The sequence below is a fragment of the Mus caroli genome, chromosome 8, assembly GCF_900094665.2.
Source record: "Mus caroli chromosome 8, CAROLI_EIJ_v1.1, whole genome shotgun sequence".
In the NCBI taxonomy this organism is placed as follows: Eukaryota; Metazoa; Chordata; class Mammalia; order Rodentia; family Muridae; genus Mus; species Mus caroli.
This window is the reverse complement of record NC_034577.1, coordinates 4943459-4961089: the sequence shown is the minus strand read 5'-3', so window position 1 is coordinate 4961089 and position 17631 is coordinate 4943459. Positions and strand designations below refer to the sequence as shown.

General features: G+C 41.5%; 1 long non-coding RNA gene across 1 annotated transcript in view; it reads left to right on the top strand.

Annotated features, from left to right (window-relative positions):
- Positions 1 to 2408: 2408 nt before the first annotated feature.
- Positions 2409 to 17631, top strand: part of LOC110300944 — a 415664-nt gene continuing 400441 nt past the window's right edge. The window contains exon 1 of the long non-coding RNA XR_002378648.1: positions 2409 to 2514. This is a non-coding gene — a long non-coding RNA (uncharacterized LOC110300944). The remainder of the gene's footprint in view (positions 2515 to 17631) is intronic.

The following is a 17631-nucleotide window of genomic DNA, read 5'->3' as shown; positions in this document are numbered from 1 at the left end:
TGTGTGTGTGTGTGTGTGTGTGTGTGTATGTGTCTGTATGTGTGTGTGTGTGTTTGAGACAGGATCTTACACAGAGTCACAGGCTGGTCTGAAAACCACTACAAAGTAGCCCAGGCTGGCTGGCTTCAAGTTGTGGAAACCCTCCTGTCTCCACCTCCAGAGTTCTGGGATTGAAGCCATGAGCTCTGATGTCTGGCTAGGAAATATGGTTTTGTCAGAATTAAACGTGTGCTCGTTTCTTAACCTGAGACATTTAAAAATTAGTTGGAGCCAGAAACAATTAACGGTCCAGATTTCTCTCACTTATTTTTGGCTTTTATCTTACTTGTTTGTTCCCATTTTAATTAGAAAATAATACAATGACACAATTAATTTTACCTGGCAGGCTCTGTTCCACGGCAACATGGGCGTATGTGAAAAATGCTGCTGGCTTTTTTCCTCTTCCCTCTAGAATGAGAATTTTTTAAAACCTAAAAGTCTGTTACCATTTAAGCCTCTATAAATGAATTTTTAGACAGTGTTTGAAATTTGGGCCTTGATTTTCACACCTTAGGGAACCATATGGAGGTTAAAATGTGACTCTTTGTTTTGTGTTATGCGTTATCCCACATATTTTTTTGACCAGTGTTTCTGTTTAGCCATTTTAAATACTTTCCATTTAAGTCACATTTCCTCAGAAACTGGGTCCACGATCACTGATAACATTCTAATGTTGCCACATTTTATTGATTTATATTTGATGCCAAGGTTGATAAGATGTAGATCACATTTTAAAATTATGTGAAGAAGAAAAACCTACATTAGACTCAAATCTTAATTAATGTGACCATACTGTCTTAGTGAAATGAACACAGTTTTGCTACATTTTATTTTTTTCCCCCAAACTGTGTGCTGCCCCTTACCAGTTTGGTTTCTTTCCATATCTTCTCTTTGGAGAAACCAGACCAAAAGTTGTGTGAGTACAGATGTGCAACATCGTCTTCCTCTCATGCTCTGCATACCATGCCCTCTGTGCGTGCTCCAGTGAGTCGTTTGTGACTGTATTAAGTTGGTGGTCTATAGGTACAGAGCAGCACAGTAACATTAGAACACACACCACGCTTGCTAACAAGGTAAATTCATGTGCTTGGTACGGGTAATAACTTCCTTGCTGTGGATAATATCTGTTCTCTTGCACCTGATAGAGTCACAAAGTAAGTATTAAATCTGTCCCAAGGAGCTCTGAGGAACTTGGCAGTGATAGGGGACGCAGAAAACTTCTGTCTCAGCATTGTTTCCATGGCCAACCCACGAGACTTGCATGCCTTTGAGTGAAAACCCTACTCTCTAAATTGTAGGCAACAAGGTTGGGGAGGCCCCGACTTAAATCCCCAGCAATTGCCAAAATAAGTAACATCTAGGAATGGGCTTTTTCAAGCCACTGATTAAAACTTTCAAAGGGTGCAGTCTTTGGATCTGAAGTCTCTGATTAGTTAGTCTTTTAATTACTTCTCTTTTTATTATTTCTTAAAAATGCAGAGTTTAGGTGAAAATGAAAACAAAACAAAGCAAACCAATAAAACAGCTCCTATCTCTTGTCAGCCTTTATGACCAAGTGCAAGTCTCTATGAAGGAATTGCAGTTAACCAGTTTTGGGCAACAGGGCATTTCCCTCAGCCTCATTCTTTGGCCTGCAGGACTCAGGCAGGGTGGAGGTGGGGCTTGGCTTCTATGTCTTACAGCAAAGCAACTTTGGTGGGAGCAGTTATCATTCATAGGTCTACAGAACTCTCATAATTATCTATTGTTTTCATCAAAAACCAACATGATTTTTGTGCACATCCAAACTCCCTCCCCACAAAACTTCACTCCTGCCTTTAAAATACATAGCATGTATAATACTAATTTTACAAGTAATATCTTAAGTTGGAGTCTGATAAAAATACCTAGTTATCAAGTAGAGTTATTGTATTAAAAAACAAAGGAAAAACTCCAAAATTAACATAACAGGCCAGTGAGATGGCTTAGCAGGTAAAGGCAATTTGTTGTGGAAGTCTGGCCACTTCAGTTTGATCTGAGAACTTTCTCCACAAAGCTGTCCTCTGACTTCCACATGTGTACTGTGTGGCACTGCTAGCACCACACTGTACACACACACACACACACACACACACACACACACACACACACAAACAAACAAATAAAAGTAAAAAAGTCGTTGCTTATACTGCCTTTTATCTGTTCACAGAGTTCCTGGAAAGCAAGCTACAAGCCAGTTTCACTGTCTTTGTATAGTATGAATAAGGCTTAGTTAGAGGACAGGGTCAAAGTCACTGTTTTACCAGACAGTAATGGCATGCTAATGATGCTGGAGCAGCTTGGAGCTCCAAGTGACAAAGCCTTTTGCACTCTGTGGTGATGCTCTCTCCGAGAATTCAATTAAAACGGAGGCTCTGAGCTGTTGGCGGTGACTGTTGCTCCACCGGGGAGTTTCAGCTAACACACTCTATTCTTTCAGCCATCGGAAAGTCTTAGGTAAATTGTGCAGACTTTTTTTGTTGGGTTTGGCTTATTTAGTTTTTATAAAATCGGAGTTTGTAAATATCACAGCAAAGCCTTTCTCACAGTTTGGGTGGCTAAACAGACTTTACAAGCTGTATCTGAAGGCTGAAGTTCATTGAGATGTACAACCAATCAAATTATTTTCTTTTACTTTAGTATTTTATTTTAAGACAAAGCCCCATGCATGCCAAGCTGTCCTTGACCTTGCTGTGCAACAGAGGATAACTATGTGCTTTTGTGCACATGTGTGCTGTAGGGGGATGGGAGTGTTTTCTGTGCATGTATTTTATGTAAGTGTATAGTGCATATATGTAGTGTGTGTATATAAATATATATGTATATACATATATATATGCATGTATTGTTATGTGCTGCTTTGTGTTGTTTGTGATGTGTGTACGTACGTGCACATGTGTGCATAAGGGAATACATATGCATTTGTACATCTGTATGTACAGGAATATGGCCTCTGTGCCCATGTTTGTATGCACATAGTGTGTGTATGTGTAGATAAACATGCATGTGATTTCTCACTAAACCTAGAGCTTTTGGATTCGGGCAGGTAGACTTTCCAGTCATATGTCTTAGTGCCTACTTAGCATTGGTCTTTAAAAGCTGCACTGCTGTGCTCCCCTTTTATGTAGATGATAGAAATCCAAACTCGGGTCTTCCTGCTCGTGTGTGTGGCAAGCACACTGCAGAGACAGCGAGCTCCCTGCCTCATCACAAACTTCCCGGCCTTCTGTCTCCACAGTGTCCAGGGCGATAGACTTACACTACTCAATCCATGTGGCACTGAGGTTAAACTCACACATGCGGGACAAAACAAACACTCTACCAACCCAGCCCACATTTCTTTTGATTACTTGGTAAATTTTTAGTTTATTTCACTATGTTAATGAAGGCTGGAAAGATGGCTCAGCTGTTAAGACCATACACTCCAGTTTGGCAGTGGGCACATCTGGGTTCCACGGGCATCTGCACTCACAGGCAAATAAATGTACATTTCCATAATTGTTTTAAGTTCACTTCCAGAGCAAGCGATCCCTCATCCTGTGGCCTCTAAGATGTTGGTTAATGCTCTACTGACTCCACAGAGAAACTTCCAATTTCCTGAAGAAAAAAAAAATCTTCAGGGTTCAGCTTTCTTCAAAAAGGATAATTCCAGATTCCAGGAAAGAGCAAGCCATAGTACTGTTTCAAGGCAGGAGTTGAAACTTCCGGTCCATGGTCTGCGTTTGAAATCGAAAGTAATGTTGAGGTCATTGCCAGCTTCCTTGGCTTGGGGAAACCCCTGTTTTGCTAACTAGGCAGTAGTTAGGTCTGAGTCGGTTACTCTGCAAGGTCAGTTCTTCCTCCAATTCAGGTGGGTTTTCCTGCCTCTGAAAACAGTTAATCTGTAGGGAAGGGTCTTGCGGGTCTTGTGTCTTGTGCTGGGGTTCTGCAGATCCCTCGCTCCCCCAATCATCGCTGAGGGAAAGTCCTGCGCAGCCTTTCACAACTTCCTACTCACAACTTGAATCCTTAAACAAAAGAAAACCAAATCAATGGCATCTTGAAGCTTAGATGCCCTTACAGTATCCTGGTCTCTGCATCTTAAAGCTTTGATGCCCTTACAGTATCCTGGTCTCTGCAATGCCAGATACTTTACAGGAAAGCTGGAGCGGCCTCTGTACAGGCTGTGATGGCTCAGGAGGCTGGCAGGTCCAACAAGGTGTGCCCTCGCTGCGCTCCCTCCTCCTCCCCTCTCCTTTGTTCTATGATAAACTTTTGTCATTTTGGGTGATAACATTAAAGACCTGTTCTTCATTCCAACTAACTTATTTTAAACAGAAATGCCATGTGTCCTCTTTTTAACAGACAAAGGATAAAGCGGTGGGCACCAATTAGTTTGGGTCTGGAAAAGGGATATCAGGTCTGCAGATCCCTGGCTAGGTTGTATATGGCCTCAAGCAAGGGAAACCCAGGGCTCATTTGGGATCTGTAAGTCTAAAATGACAATTTGGCATCTAGAAATTGAAGCTGAAAAGAGTCTGGTATCACCTTGATTTCACAAGTCCCAGCCTCCAGCTCACCAGGCAGCTTTGGGATGCCTGAGGCTCCTGGGGGACCAGGGCTAGGCCCAGGGAGTGGGAGGCTGGAGTCCTAGGCTTTAGGAAAGCCTTCTTATCTCTGCTTCTGTCAGGGACCCTATCTTGCTTACACAGCCAGGATCTGAGGCCAGGACTTTCAGCTGCTCTGGCTCTATCTTCATTTCTTGTACCTGGATATCGATTGCCTTTAAATTGGGAAAAGAGGCTGCAATCTCATTTGATAAGGGGATTTCGGATGTCAAGCCTCAGAATTTGTGAAGCTGGAGAGATGCAGGCCAGGGGATGCGGCCTTAGGGAATAGATAATGGAAAAGATCTACCTTTAAAGTGAAAGCCATGCTTACCATCAATAGGATAAGTTTAAGCAGGAAAGCTTAGAATCTAAATCAACATAGGACATTGAGGTCCTTATATGGGCAGGTCAGATAAACCTATCTTTAAGGCTTTTTTTAGAGGCAAAAGCCCAACTTAGGAAGTACATTCACTTTAAAGTGGTTTTTTTCTTTTCTTTTCTTTTTAAAAAATTTATTTCATATTCGACAGCCTTAAGAGCTAATGCTGAGTTCAAAAGAGACCCTTAAAAGTTTTACCCATAGTTCACCTGGAAACTTATAAGTGCATTAGTCTAAGTTCAGCTATGGAGTCTCTTCAGAGCTCTTGGACAAGATGCCCACATTCTCTGTGCTCTCTATCAAAGGTGTTGGCACCTACCTAATAGGGCCCATGGTTGGCAGAGAGCTATTAATTTATATAAAAGCCTTAGAGCAATGCCTAGGGTATAGCAAGAACTCTAACCCCATAAATCATATTTTTAAAAATCTCTTTCATGTTCTGGGAGGTGACAGGCATTCTTAGTACCAGCCTGAGTTTGGATTATTTTGAAAACAAAGCCCGTGGCAGCAAATGGCATTAGAGAGCAGAAGAGGGGGTGGGGAGGACGCGGTGGGAGGGAGGGGCCGTTCATGGATGACTGTGGGATTGTCCACTTGAACATGTAGTGCTTCGCAGAGGCTTCTGGAGGGGACTACGTTAAGGTGCCCACTCCGCTCATCCCTGGCTTCCAGCCTTTGGTCAGGGAAGAGGAAAGAGAAGGGAATTGCGCTTCTACTCTCCCTATGTTTCACACTGAGGTATTGGAAACCCCGACGGATGACGTCACCTCGGCTTTCTCAAAGCTAGGGGAGTTGGGTGAAGCTGCATTCTGCTACCTTGATGGGGTTAGACCTGTGTTTGGAAATGCCCAATTTGACAGGCCCAGAAACTGAGTCTAGTGGAGTACACCACAACACGTACTTATAAACTTGTAAGACTGGGTTTTAAATCTCAGTCACACAGAAACATCTGAGGCTAGCCCTTATCCTCCTGCTGTTTGTTTGTTTATTTAATTGTGGTGTGTGTGTGTGTGTGCATGTAGTATGCATGTAGTATCTGTGGGAGCCAGAAGACTTTGAGGTTCCTGGAGCTGGGATGACAGGAAGTCGTGAGACGCCTGATGTGGGTGCTGCTGGGAATTGTACCTGCTGGGCCTGCGGCTAAAGCAGCGAGTGCTTTCAACCCTGGATCCATTTCTCCAGCTCCGATTTTTTTTTTTTTTTTAATTTAGAGTTTGTTTTTGTTTGGTTTTTTGATTTATTTATTATTTATTTGAGACACTGTGGCTGTCTTCAGACACACCAGAAGAGGGCATTGGATTCCCATTATAGATGGTTTAGAGCCACCATGTGGTTGCTGGGAATTGAACTCAGGACCCCTGGAAGAGCAGTCAGTGCTCTTAACTGCTGAGCCATCCATCCAGCCCTGATTTGATCTAGAACCTCGGATGCATCTTCACTAGCATGCAGGGCCTTATTTATTTCTTCTTCAGAGTGTAATTCTTAGCACAGTTTTATGGGACTAGTGGACGAGCAGTGAAATGATTGAAAGAGAAACTTTGAGGTTAAAAAAACCCCCCACATATAACAGTGATAAAGAACTTATCTCAGGGAATAATCCAAAATGTACACTCTTTAGCCAGCACAGCGAGACTTCCTCCAAATGTTAGTTAATGCATTTTCATCTCCAGCAGCAGCTTCATTTTTAAATGGATCTTTACTATGAGTGGAGCTGAGAGGAAGCTGATGTATGACGGGACTGTGTGGCAGGGGTTAATCTTATTTAACTGTAATTACAAGGGTGTCTTCCTTTTCTATCCCCTCTCTGCTATACACAAGGTAGAGGTGCTAATGATTAATGTGTGACTACTCCCCAAGGGGGGAAAACAGTGGAGATGTTTTCTAAAGACACAAACTGAACCAACTCACATCTCATTGGCATGATCCATGGTTTTATCGCAAAACAGTTATAGAGTATGCAATTTGAGTATCATTCAATAAAGGAGATGACTGTCACTGGATTGACTGGATCGACAAAGTTTTAGAATTAACACTGGTTTGTCTGATTGGAAAAAAATAAAGACACAGGTCTGTGTTCTGATGTGGTCATTCATCCTCCCTCTCCTCATCTGGGTCTTTATGGGCATCATGATGTCACTGTGAGGGCAGATTATTCTGGATCTGCAGATACTTGCCGGGGGCATTAAATGACAGAGAACACCCCTATCTACCCTGGAACATCGCCCTACACAGCCCCTGCTGCCTCCTGTTACCCTCCCCCTCCCCTCCCCCTGCCCTCACATTACTGTGAGCTGCAGGTTATCTTGATCCTGAATTGGACAGGTTCCTGCCTTTGTCCGTGTTCATACGGTGTTTTTGCCAAGTCTTTCACAGCTCCAGTTATGTTAGGGTGGATGACACAGCTCTTTTGTGTTGGCATGGCTCCTCCACATTCTGCCCTCATAGCTTCTGTTGGTTTCAGCTGTGGTATTGGCTGCATGTTGGAAGTGGATCGATATGTACCCATTTTATGGATCACTTTGTATGTATGTGTGTGGTGTGTATGTGAGCGCAGTCTTGCATTAGCCATGGTGTGTGCACAGGTCAGAGGATAAGCTTTTGAAATTGGGTTCTTGTTCCACCTTGTGTTCTGGGGCAGGGCCTCTTTTGCTGTTTCTATCTCTGCCCAGTATTCTTCACCCAGGTGGGCTATGAGTTCCTGAATGACTTTCCTGTCTGCTCCCCATCTCGCTGGAGGAGTGCTGGGAGTAGAGCTGCACCTCTGGGTTTTCCTGTGGGTTCCTGGGTTTGAACTTGGGCCCTCAGGCTAGCTTAGCAATCATATTTACCCTCTGGACCATTTCATGTTTTACTTTTTACCTATTTATGCTTTATGTTTATGATATTATTTATTATTGTTGTTGTTGTTATTATTATTTTGAGACAGGATTTTTCTGTATAGTCCTGGCTATCCTGAAACTTGGCCTGTAGACCAGGCTGCCCTTGAACTCATAGAGATTCCCCTGCCTCTGCTTCTCAAGTATTGGGATTAAAGGCGTGTGCCACCACCCCTGGGCTGTTTAAGATACTTTTAAGGTAACTCTGGCTCTTGTATTTTTATGTAGTTTGATACTTAATTAACTAATTTTTAGGCCATTTAAGTTTAATGCAGTTATTGCTATGATTGGTTTATTTTATTTTATTTTATTTTATACTTTGCTACTAGGAATATGACCTGGGACCTCGTGTGCTACGTGAGCACTTTCCCACCAAGCCGTATTTCTGGCATTTGAATCTGTATCTTGCTTTTGTTTTGTATTTTGTTATTTGTTCTTTTCCTCAATGTCTCCTTCTTTTTTTCTCTCATTTCTTGATTTCTTTTAAATCCATTCTGTGCTTTTGTAGCAGTTCTGTTTATTTGCTTTCTGGATGATATGTGTGTGTGTATGTGTGGGTATTTATATATACATATATATATGTATATATGTTGAATTATTGTCCCCAGTGCTCCAGTGTCTCTATAGCTCACCATCATCACCACTGAACCCCAGCGAGCCCCTTGTCTATTGCTGAAGCCCATTGTACATTTATTGTTATAGCAAAACACATCCCCTCATTCTCTAGAAGGTTCTTTGATGTCTGGCTGTCATGTTTTTGATGGAAACCTTCTTACCCAGTCTCATCTTGGGTCTTCTTTACACAGTGGGCCTCTCCTCTATGTCTGGTTCTCTTGTCAATTCTTAGAACTCACAGAGCCATGAAGGAAAGAAGCCATGTCGTAAAGTTGTCCTTGGCACATTTATACCGGACATCATGCACATGGAAAGAAATTAATTTCGACTGGTTTCGGACAATCTGATTTTGATAGACCTTTGTGTAATATTAAATTTAAAACTTATTTGTTTGTTTTATGTGTATGAGTATTTGCCTGTATGTATGTATGGCCACCACCTGTGTTCCTGGTGCCTGCAGGAGCCAGATGAAGGTGTGAGATCCCCTGGAACTGTAGTTACAGATGGCTGTGAATCACCATGTCCGTGCTGGGAACTAAGCCTGGGTCCTCTGCATGAGAAGCCAGTGGTCTTAACCTCTGAGCCTTCTCTCCATCCTCATTATGTAAACCTTTCTTAATTTAAAGAAAACTTCCCTTTGTTTGGAGCTTGGTGACCTTTTTGCATATGTGAGTATATAGCTTTATTAAGTCTTAAATGTGGGCTATCATTTCCAAACTGCATTTTACTCTTTCCATGGATTTCATTAGGAAAAATGACACCATGGCCCAGGGGTCCTCTGCTCTGCAAATCCTACTCTCCTGGCTTCTCCACTTGGGACTCACGACTCTGCTTTCTCAGCCTTCAGAGACTGCAGATTCAGCGTGAGCAGGTCCCGTGATTCGTCTGGAAACTTCTCCAGGGGATGAGCTGCCTGACCTCATCTGTGTTTTCTGGCACCACCACTGTTGCTTAATATCCGATGTCTTGAAGGTCATTTCTGTGAACAAGAAGTTGTTCATTAGTTGCTCCAGGCAAGGGGACAGCTGTGGTCTCTTTTGCCTCTGGCTTGATTTTCACTCCTCTCATACCTATTGGATAATAAAGCAGACCTTTCCTAGGATTTTGATAGGTTTAGAGAAAAGCTCAAACTGAAGAATAAGAACATACACGATAACTTTGGAATCAGCACATTTGCTATGGTTGTTCGTTAGGCTTCTTAGGTTTTTTTTTTTTTTTTAAGGTAACACTTAGCAGAGATATATCAAAAATCTGTGGATGAGTTTGGAACAATGCAGGCTGATGGGGATTTAACTGTATGTTAGCCTGCCTTGGCTTGAGTCTTGGAGCCACAACATATAGTAGTGTGATCTTAACAAAGCCATTAACCCCTCAGGTATCTCCATTTCTTGTTTCCTAGAATAAGGCTGTGGCTGTGAAATGAGCCCCTGTTTATAACTATTCTGGCAATCGCCTGGCATGTGGCTAATGCCCTAGAACGTTAACTAATGTCAGCAAACAAAATCTAAGAACACACACACCAAAGAGTGAGACTCATGGGAAAATGAGTGTTGAATATCACTTACTGTAGACCCTAGCAAAAAATCCAGCAGGAGAATGCCCTAGTAGCTATAGCAAACTAGGCTAGGGGAAAGATGGCTTTCAGTATGAAAAATGGGACAGAAAGGAAGCCATGATTGAAAAAGTCCCTTGACAAGGATGAAAGGGAGAAGAGAGGTTTGAAGAAGAATCTAGAAGAGGGAAGTTTTTGCCTGGAAGAGAGGAAGTGCTGTCAACGGACAGAGTGGGTTGGATTTAATCCAGTTTGGGAATTGTGATGGTGGTGTGCAATGTTCCCTGGGCCACAAGGAGCATGTTTGTATCTTAGGGGTGGAAGAACACAGAGAGAAATGTGTGGGGCCCCAATGTGGCTGTCCAAAAGTGATGATTAAAGCTAAACTGTGAGATAGACAGAGGAAGATCCAAAACAATGTGTGGGGAATGAGGAAGAGGGTTCTGGGGACGTGAGGGAGTGTGTACCAGGCTGGAGATGGAGCACGGTGAGTGGGCTGATTGCTGGACATGTGTTAGGCCCTGAGTAGCATTGCATGAATCAGGCACGGTGGCATATGTCTATGATTCTAGGTAGAGGCGGGGGGAATTTGTGCAAGGTCATCCTTAGCAACATAGTCAGCCTGTGTGTAAGACAGACGTTCCATAGACAAAGCCCCTCCCACTACCATGCCTTCCCTACTAGGAAACACATGTTGAAATCCCTCAGAAGCCACAGGCCTCAGTGTTCTCTCCTTCCTTACCTTGTTCTGTCAGGCCTTCTTTCACGGTGATGACAAAGCAGCTAGCATGGGGTGAGAGATTAAGATAACATCAAGTTTAAAGGGAAAAAAATCAATTGCATTTTCTTTTCAAGGTGTCTCCTTCTGAGTTCTATTCAAGGCTGTTGTTGACACTGTGGCTAGAGATGTGGTTTTTTTCTTCTTCTTCTTTTCCCCCTTCCCACCAGCACTTAGATCAATTTATGTTTCCAAATCTAAAATGTCCTTTGGGGGGTAGTCAATTTACGTTGCAGGTGAGTGGAGACCATTAGTACAGCTTAATTGGAGAACACATGGAAGGTGGAGTGATCCTTCACAGCACTAGAAAGTGAAAGGAAAATTTCTTATCGTGTCTCTGTATTCATTTTGATTGATATTTCTACTAAAAGGAGCCATGCAAAAATAATTCACAGAGTAATAGAAAATGGCTATAAATTGCTTTAAAGCCCTTTGTGGTGATGTTTATTGGTGTTATTCATAAGTAAGAAAAATTGCAATTGGGCACTTGATGCTACTTTCAAAGGGTATTCAAAATACCCTAGCTGTAGGTAGGCCACGAATATGACACCAACACATTTAGTTCTTATAAATAAAAAGTGTATAAGTCTTATAGATTATTTGAACCATATCATAATTCTAGGTAATTTTGAGAAAACAAGCAGAAAGTTAGGTTGACAAATAATATTTTCAATTATATTCAGAAAGTATAAAGATAGTTGGGATCTGTAATCATCTTATTGTTCCAGTTTACTTTGCTATTGGTGTACTAAGACACCACAACCAAAGAAACATATAGGAGAGTTTATTTGGCTTCCAGTATTAAAGATTTAGTCCATGACCATCATGGCAGGGAACATGACCTCACGACCTCAGGAAGGCAGGGATGGTGCTGGAGCAGTATCTGAATTCCTACATGGTGAAACAACAGTCATGGGCAGAGGGAGAGAGAGAGCAAGAGACAGAGACAGAGAGAGAGAGAGAGAGAGAGGCATATACTTTTAAACCTCAAAGCCTACCATCTCTAACAACACTATGCCTCCTAATGTTTCTACCAACCAAGGACCAAGCATTCAAACACATCATCAAACCACCACAATTAGGCTAGAACACAAATAATGGCAAACATACATTATACAAAAATCTGCAATTTAAAAATTTACTTATATATTTATCATACAAATAGACAGAAGGCAAGATGAGCATTGTGGCACACACCTTTAATCCTAGGAATTGTGAATCAGAAGTAGGTAAATCTCTGAGTTCAAACCCAGCTTGGTCTACATAGCAGGTTCCAGGCCAACAAGAGCTACATACATAGTGAGACCCTGTCTCAACAATATTGATGCAAAGCTGTTTAAAGTAAATAAGGACTATAATTATCTCTTGGTTAAAATGCACATGCAAAGACAAAGTTGATTAGAACACCTTCATTTCACTGCTACAAAGAAGTCATAGGCTTCTTTGAGTAGTGTGTGAACTAGGAGGTGGCTTGTCACATTTCTCTAAGAGCTCTAGATACCAGCGTCCATAGAATGCCACCATCCTGCCCTTCATTTCCTGTTCTGCCAGAGTGTGAGGACTTCCAACCACATTCCCCTATACCACGTGAGATTTCTGGGCCTTTCTTGCCATGTTGGACCAAATCCTCAATATGTGAGGCCAAATATGTCTCTCCCACCCCCTTAAAGTTGCTTTTCATTAGGTCTTAGGTCACAGAGTTGAGAAAGAAACCAAGAGAGAAAGAACATCAGGTAGGAGCATGGCTGTCTCTGCCTGACCTGTTTCGTAGGCCTTTGGAGATCGGCCAATGAGAAGAATGTAGAGGGATCAGATAGAGGAGTTAGTGCTATGGGCAAGAGAAGCCCTCGAGTGCCGGGAGTCTGCAAGACTAGAGTGCCAACTGAAATGTGCTCAGTTAAGGCTCTACCCAAGAATTTTCTTAGGAGGGAAAGGACTCTGTTGGGAATTGTGTTAGAGGCCACTCGTGTTACATTCTGACAAAGAACATGCCTGTGTCCTGGAAGCTACAGTGAGGCTGAATTAAAAAGCCATTGGCTTATATGTCTTGTGGAGGAAATTTAAGACAGCCTAGTATTCAGGCGGTGGCATGGCTAATGCTCACTGGGCTTACAAGGCTTTAGAGTGAGGATTGAAGTCAGGGAAATGTGAACAACATGTATTTTGGTGAGGAGAGAAGTGTGAGCGTGGCTAAAGTTGCGGACAGGCTGGGTGCCGACAGCTGTAGTTGTTCAAGATCGGACCCATTAACGAGATGCTGCCCACTTTGCAATTGGACAATAGGAAAAGCATCTTCATAGCAAGACCCATCCATTGAAGGCTGCCCTAGTCTTTCCATACTTGAGAACAATTGCCTAAGGGATCATTTTCTAGGCTCAGCCAGGGAGATGCATAGTTGCTGCTGTAGCAGTGGCAGAAACAGACTAAATTACGTGTTTTGCTGACAGCAGAGCCAGGCAGAGGCATCCATATGATACAGCAGTTAAAAACATGCAGGATACAAAAGCTCATGGGTCATGGAGGTTTGCAACCCAATGCTAGAAAGCTGTTGAGGCCAGGCAACATGCAGCACGGTTGGATTTTTGACACAGAACTCTCAACTGTCCTAGTGTATGAGACTCTCTGGGGTGCTGGAGATATCAGGAACATGGGGTGTTCTTGGGAGGAAAGCCATGAACACATAGTAGAGTTAGCCAAGGAGAGAGACCACACAGGCCACAAGCAACAGAGTTGGGAGGGTGGAACCACTCAAGAGCGTAGATGTTACTGTCATGAGCCCCAGATGCTGATATGGGTTTGGTGTTTGCCCTGGTGGATTTTGGTCTTGCTTTGGTTCAGCATTTCCATATTGCATTTGCATTTCCCCTCTTGGAATGGGAATGTGTTATCTATGTCAGTCTATATTAGATATATGTATCTGTATCTCTATCTATCTATCTATCTATCTATCTATCTATCTATCTATCTATCTATCATCTATCTATCTATTATCTATCTATCTACCTAGTTTTTGAATAACATTGAAATTAAGACTTGGGGGAATTCATGAATATGAAGCCAAGGACTTTTGCATTATAAAATGTCCAGGAGACTTTGGAAACTAAGAGTGTAATGCCATATATTAGAAACAATGTGCTTGTATGTTTCATGGGTATCTTCATTTCGAGCTTGATGGCATCTAGGGTCATTTAGGAGATGTCCTGAGCATGTCTTGGGGACCATTCAGAAAGCATTGCTGGCATTATCCCATGGGGTTAGGGTGGGGTCCAAAATTACTAAAATCCTAAAGATGAATAATAAAGTAAAATTAATGGAATTAATATGCAAAATAATGAAAACATGGTAGACCATAAACCCTGGAATTCCTTAGTGGTCCTGACCTATTGCCAGAGTCCAATCTATCAGCCATGCCTGTTCTGAGAAGCTCTGACTGTTGGTTACATAGATGATTGTGGGGAAACCACTACAGGAATATAAACTAGAAAATGTAAATTTTGTAATTAAAAAGATGATCTCTCTGAGATATTTTAACATTATTGTCCATAATGGTAAGTTTTCTCTTAGGTACTGGGGAAGATTTTCTTTAAAAATAGATTTTATTGCAAAATATTTACTTTGTATTGTATTCAAAAGGCCCATGTTTGACTGTATGGGTGGGTCTTCATCTGAGTCCACTAGAACCTGGAATAAAGTCTTCTTTCCCACGTTTGTGGTCCACATTAGCCCCATCTGATGTCAAAGATGCTCATCCTTGTAATAATGACATTGCATTCAAAGCTGTTTCATCACTTAGGGATCAGTAGAGATGGGCAAGGAACATTGAGTTCTCAAGCTCAATGCTAAAAAAATAGGACTTAGAATAACATAATTTAATGTTGCTTAGAATGGGGTTGTTTTCAGTCTTCTTCCAAAGAAGACACTGGAGAGGGTTAAGAACAAAAATGATGTTCTGGCATCATTTAGAAGAGCATCTTTGACATCCAATGGGGGTAACATGGACCACAAAGGCAGGAAAGATGACTTTATACCATGTCCTAGAGGACGCAGATGAAGAAGACCCATTGGTCTAGTCTTAAAATCAGGAATAATGAGCAGGCTCACATACCTGCACAAAAGGTAGAAGTCATGTCAGACAGAGAATGCATGATTCCATCCTCTTAGAGAGCCTTGAGTTCACATATGGACTATAGTCTCCAAAGAGTTCATTCATTGCTTTCTCTACCCCCAGAGGTGCTCAGCTAACGGAGAACAAATTTGACATGGGAGAAAACCCATTCATTTATATGAGACTCCTCCTTGTCAATGACCATTTTAAAAACAAAGGCAAACTTGTAAAACTCTACTACGGGATGCATGGATTCAGATATAAGATACTACCTTTTAAGAAACAATATTTACCATTATGATGCTGAAAATTTTATAGGTATAAATACTTGTTTAAAAGACCAATATTAAGATTTTTAGATTAACTTTATGGCAAATGACAGTGACATAGGAGATATTTTTAAAAACTATTTCTTATAATTATTAGAAAAATTTACTTTAAAAACCCTTTCTTTATGAAAATTTTGGTCCTGTGAAGGTTCTATGTCCCAGTATAGGGGAATGCCAGGGCCAGGAAGTGAGAGTGGGTGGGCTGGGGAGCAGGGAGAGGGGGGNGGGGATAGGGGATTTTCAGAGGGGAAACTAGGACAGGGATAACATTTGAAATGTAAATAAAGAAAATATCTAATAAAAAAGATAAATAAAAAAAGAAAATTAAAATATATTAGTTAATCCCTTTAAAAAACTGGCACTTATTCTTCCATGAGGAGTCATGTTTTAACAGTCTTATCAAATTTTGTCATGACCCATGGAGCTTCAAAGACTGTATATATATATATATATATATATATATATATATATGATGTATATTATATGTATGATATGTATATACATACACACACACATATATATCAGAAAATAAAATGCACACTTATAGAACCATTTATGAGAACATTTTAGTAAAATGTTGCTTTCTTTTAGATATGTCTTGATTTATTTTTTTCTTTGAAATGCAAGTTTAAAATTTCTCTTTGTGTAGTTGAAAAGGGATCTTGCTGTAAAAGTAAGAAACGATTTTAAATGCAGTTAAGTAATGGCTAATCTATAAAAAGTGGGTCTCTGCTGATCGGGTGGTGGAGTCCCTTGTCTTGTCTCAGGGATAGCGATTTCCCCCAAATTCAATTCTTTCTTGTCTTGGAAAAGTGCCCTCCAGGGTCTTGTGATGTAAAGTAGATAGTATTTAAAGTTCTGAACTACACCACTAGTTTTTCCTCTTTCTTTTTACTTAAAATAAAAAAAAAACCATCTGAATAAAGTAACACAGACCCCCAAACAACCACTACTAAACCAATCGCACTAACAGCGCAACTTTTGCACTATTCAAGAAGTCTCCCACTGGTGAAAGGCCTGGAATGACCATTTGCATCAGAATGAAGCCTTTTTGGGTTTTTTTGTCGAATGTTAAAATCAAAGTATTTCCTCCAAGGAAACCCAGGGTAGGGCTTGAGAAATTACCACAGTTTGTACCACTTGCCCTTTACTTCCTTGTGTGAATTGGTTTCTTAGAATAGCTTAAGAACAGGCAAAGAAAGAAGTGACCCAGAGTGAGAGAGCTAGAGATGGAGAGCCACATAGCCTGCATTATTCCTGAAACTCAGACTTGGCAGTGTGAGCAGTACATACCCCATGTGTTCCCTGAAGGTTTTAAAATGAAACGCCCATTATCTGCTGTACAGGTTCTGGCTGTATATATTTTATTGTCGTTGTGTTTGTGATGACATAACGTTCATCATTCTCATCACTTGGAACTGTAAACTCAACGGCACTGTGAATGTATCACAGTGTCTGGTCATCACCACCCCGGTCTGCATTACTTACTGCCCCCACCCCTTGTTGCTATGATAAAATGTCGGAAGGAAACAGCTCAGGGAGAAAGGAGTTATTTTGGCACTTGGTTTGAAGGCACAGCTCATGGAGGAGAAATCACAGCAGATGAGGGGGCTGGCCATGACTGAGGGGAGTCTGAGGCTGCTTGCTTACATTTCAGGGCATCAGGAGGCAGATGGACTCTGGTACTAGAAGTGGGGCTGGAGAAGTCTTAAGGCCCACCTTTTACACTTCTTTCCCTTCCTAACGTTTCCATAACCTTCCCAAACTGCTTTACCAACTGGGGATAAGCTTTCAAATGCATGCGCCTAGAGGTGGGGGTAGGAGAGGGTAGAGTGTGGGGTGAGGCGTGGGCATGACGGATTCCACATTCAAATGAAACAGTATCTTTAACCCTTAATCCTTCCTTGTTCTAAACAGAAACTTTGTAACTGCTTCCTCCTGTTTTGTCTCTGTGTGATAGTTTTAGGTAGCTCATGCTGAAGGGGCCAGATTTTCACATCTGACTTATTTTACTCTATATAATGTTATTAATATCTAACAATGTTACTGCTTAGATCAAGATCTTATTTCTTTGAATGACCAAATATTTCCTGTTGTATGGGTGTGCCGCATGCTCATTATCTTTTGATGGACACTTGGTTTGTTTCTTTCTCTGGTTCATTTGCTTATTGCTGCTATTAATATGTTTTTTAAAAAAAGATTTATTTATTTATTTTATGTATATGAGTACACTGTAGCTATCTTCAGACACACTAGAAGAGGGCATCAGATCCCATTACAGATGGTTGTGAGCCACCATGTGGGAATTGAACTCAAGACCTCTGGAAGAGCAGTCAGTGCTCTTAACTGAC